Source organism: Terrapene carolina, unplaced genomic scaffold (assembly GCF_002925995.2).
Source record: "Terrapene carolina triunguis isolate 2854851 unplaced genomic scaffold, T_m_triunguis-2.0 Scaffold618, whole genome shotgun sequence".
NCBI lineage: Eukaryota > Metazoa > Chordata > Testudines > Emydidae > Terrapene > Terrapene triunguis.
Window position 1 is genome coordinate 12,939 of NW_020664969.1, and position 3,620 is coordinate 16,558.

General features: G+C 48.6%; 1 non-coding gene across 1 annotated transcript; it reads right to left on the reverse strand.

Moving 5' to 3' along the window:
- Window positions 1-2,776: 2,776 nt before the first annotated feature.
- Window positions 2,777-2,848, reverse strand: TRNAC-GCA. The gene has a single exon. It is a non-coding gene; the product is annotated as a tRNA-Cys (tRNA).
- Between the last annotated feature and the right edge of the window lie 772 nt (window positions 2,849-3,620).

Consider the following 3,620-nt stretch of genomic DNA (forward strand, 5'->3'; position numbering starts at 1 on the left):
TGCTCTTCAAATTCTGTCGTTGGTAAATGGCCAGGTCTGGGAATGTCCCACCACAGCATTTCTAATGGGAAGCTGCCTGCAGAACGGTTAAACTGCACAGAGCTCCTATGGAGGGGAGGGGTGGGATGGGAATTAATAACATTTTGAGGATGGTTTGGGAAATTAGCCTTTGCTGACAAGGTTTGTCTCTGTTTCTATCTCACCTTCAGGTGTTATGTAGAGGGATCTTTGGCATATTTTTGCGAGCTTAATAACTATCTCCTCAACTTTATTTACTCAAATTTAAAAATTAATGTCACCTGATTTTTGCATCTCCCTGTGAAAATACAACTGACCCGTGTGGCTTTCTACCGGGTGCCATGATGTTAACATTGGGGAATTCAATCTCTGTACTTGTGGGGGGTGTTGCTTCTTTACAGCTGACTCAGAGCTTCCAGCCTCGGGCTGTCCCTGCCTCACTGCCAGGCACACCGGGCTGTTAGCTGCACCCACTGTCCTTGCCGGGGGCCCTGCTGAACCCTGGGGGCTGCACTGCAGTGCTGGGGTGACTCTGCAGGGGGAGACGCTGCTGTGGAGCAATGTGGAGCAGGGGCAGGAAGGAGCCGGGGTCACTAGTCACATTCTGAACTGCCCAATGTTCCACATTTGGGAATGTCCAAAACCAATTCTCACGGGAAGGCGGATGCAGAGCAGTGACACTGGAGGTGCCCAGACCTCCAACAGGGGTGGGGTGGAAATTAATAACGGGAAGATCATTTATGAAATTAGTTGTCACTGACAAGATTTGTCTCTGTTCTTATTTCACGTTATGGTGTTATTTAGGGGAATCGGGACATATTTTTACTATATTAATTAAACCCTTAACTTTATTTAATCAAGCCTAAAACTTGGTGTCACTTATTTGTTTATATGAGAAACAATTTGCTTTGCCCAGATTCATGAACCGCAAACCTCCCTGTGTCTCTGGTCTGAGACATTTGAAACCTTCTCTCCTGCAAGGGTAATGGTCAGACAGAGAGGATGCGGCACCTGCATCCCTGGCTGTGAGACCTTCGCTTTCCTCTTTCTTCATGCTGCTGTTGTTAGTCCATGAAACACCAAGGGTGCCTTTTAAGAAGAGGGAGGAGGAAGTGTCTCTTCCATTCCTGTCTAGACCCACCTGTCTCCTGTGGCCCTTCAGCCTCTCTCCTTCCCTGCTGGGGAGATGCAGAGACAAGCCCCCATCTGGGGGAGTCACAGAGTGGCTGCATCCAATGGAGTGTGTGTGGGAGAGGGAGAGGGGGGCGCGACTCTGTGCATGTGTAGAGGGTGTGTTTGTTAGGGAATGAGTGATGGAAAACCCAGGGGAGGTGACAGTGAGGCCCCGTGTCTGAGTATTATGACCCTGTGTGGCGCTGCCGTTCACCTGCCCCCCCTATGGTCTCATCTTCTTCACACAGGGCACAGTCAACTTGTGGAACTCCTTACCTGAGGAGGTTGTGAAGGCTAGGACTATAACAGGGTTTAAAAGAGAACTGGATAAATTCATGGAGGTTAAGTCCGTTAATGGCTATTAGCCAGGATGGCTAAGGAATGTTGTCCCTAGCCTCTGTTTGCCAGAAGGAGGTGATGGACGGCAGGAGAGAGATTACTTGATCATTACCTGTTAGGTTCACTCCTTCTGGGGCACCTGGCATTGGCCACTGTCGGTAGACAGGATACTGGGCTGGATGGACCTTTGGTCTGACCCAGTACGGCCGCTCTTACGTTCTTATGTTCTTGTCTTTCATTGAATCCAGCATTTTGTAACCTGTCATCCTCACAGAGGTGTCCCACATGCCTCAAATACAGAGTGTCCCTCTTAGACAGCAGAAGCAGATCACAAACTCATGTCGGGAGCTATGGGCAGCTACCTTGTCACTCAGCGCTTCACTCATCTGGAAGGTGTTTCACAAAACACAGCCCTTCCCCTCGGTAAGACACACACACACACCCACACCCCCCATTCCCACCACCTCCCTTGACTCTCCATAGGGCTGTTTGCCTGAGGGACCTGGCTCTCTCTGGGAGGTCCATGGTAATTCTTAAAAAAGCATTTGAGGAGCAGGAGTCATCCTGCAAATCTCTTCACTTCTTTCTCAGGGCCACCTGCTTAGCCCTGGCTTTGGGGTTGGCTTTAGCCTGGATCTCTCCTGACTTGGTTTTAGGTGGGATGTTGACCACCTTCTGGGCTTGGCAGCTTAGACCTTTTGGGGGCTTTTCTCTGCCATTTTGGTCCCTGCTGAAGCCACCACTTTCTTAGGGCTATTCCTGGCCCTGGGCATGGTGGCCTTTCTGGGGATCCTGGCAGCTCTGACCAGCTTCTTGGTGTCTATTTTCCTGTTCAGAGCCACTGGATTCTTCCATGCCTTGTCCTGGGGACCCAGATGCTGCTGGCTGAGTGTGAAGGAGCCAAGGTGCTGGTGACTTTAGCCTGCACCAAGGTGCCTTTGCTCGTCAGATTCCTCAGCCCCAACTGGATGTGGGTCTTGTTCAGCACATCACAGCCCCTGGAGAACAAGGACCTGCAAATGTGCACTCATATTATACCTTTGTTTAATCGATGAAAACACAAGCTAGAGCCTCAGAGGACTGGAATTGATTTCAGCTGATGGACGGGTTTGCTAAGTTTTTATACATGTGCATAGGAAAATGTTAAGTGTTTAAATTCATTTCAAGCCCCCTCATTCAGTGGAATTCCTGAACATACTGGAGATGGATAGGAAAATATGTTTCCATTAAAAAAAAAATACCAAAAAGGGAGCATCTGGATTTGAACCAGAGACCTCTTGATCTGCAGTCAAATGCTCTACCACTGAGCTATACTCCCTGTGACAACAAAGTATTGGAGCCAGTGATCTTGAGGATTAGGAAGGACACACCCTTGTTCAAAAAGCTCCTGTTACATTCCCAGACATGGATGGTTTTGAAAATGGGGTTTCGTTGAATTTTATATGTGCACATAAACACCACAGCTTGCACAATCCCCACACCTGCTCAGTCTCACCAGAGCAGAACAACTATTGAAGGACCACACCCTGCTACCCAGCTCTGTGCCCTTTAACCTCTTCACCATTACTCCAATCCCTTAAAGGCACAGGGCACATGTAACTTGAACCCACTAATAATGACTTAATTCCCAAAGAACTCCATTCTGACCAGAAGCCGAGAGCTCCCGGGAGTATCAGCCACACCCCTGTGCCCTGTAGCAGAGACGGGCTGTGGCAGTGTGTAAGGCCCATAGTGCACAGGTCACTTTTTCTATTTTGCACACTTCTGGTTCAGTGGGAGAATTCTTGTCTCCCATCCAGCAGGCCTGGGCTTAATTCATGGCCAGGGTGGACCTGAGCTTTATGCTTAGATGTAGAAATTGCAGAATTTAAGCTTGAAATAGGGGCCGGTTTCCTCCCCTGTAGCATTTCACATCTTTACAGCCAAACACGATGACTTTCTGAGTGATCTGTCCTCGTTCAACCATAAGGTGTTGGGGTCCATGTAGGACTCACTGGGTAAAATTCTCTGGACTGTTAGGCAGCAGGTCAGACCAGATGTTCAGAGAGATTTAACCTGCCTTTAAAGTCTATGAATAAACACAAAATACG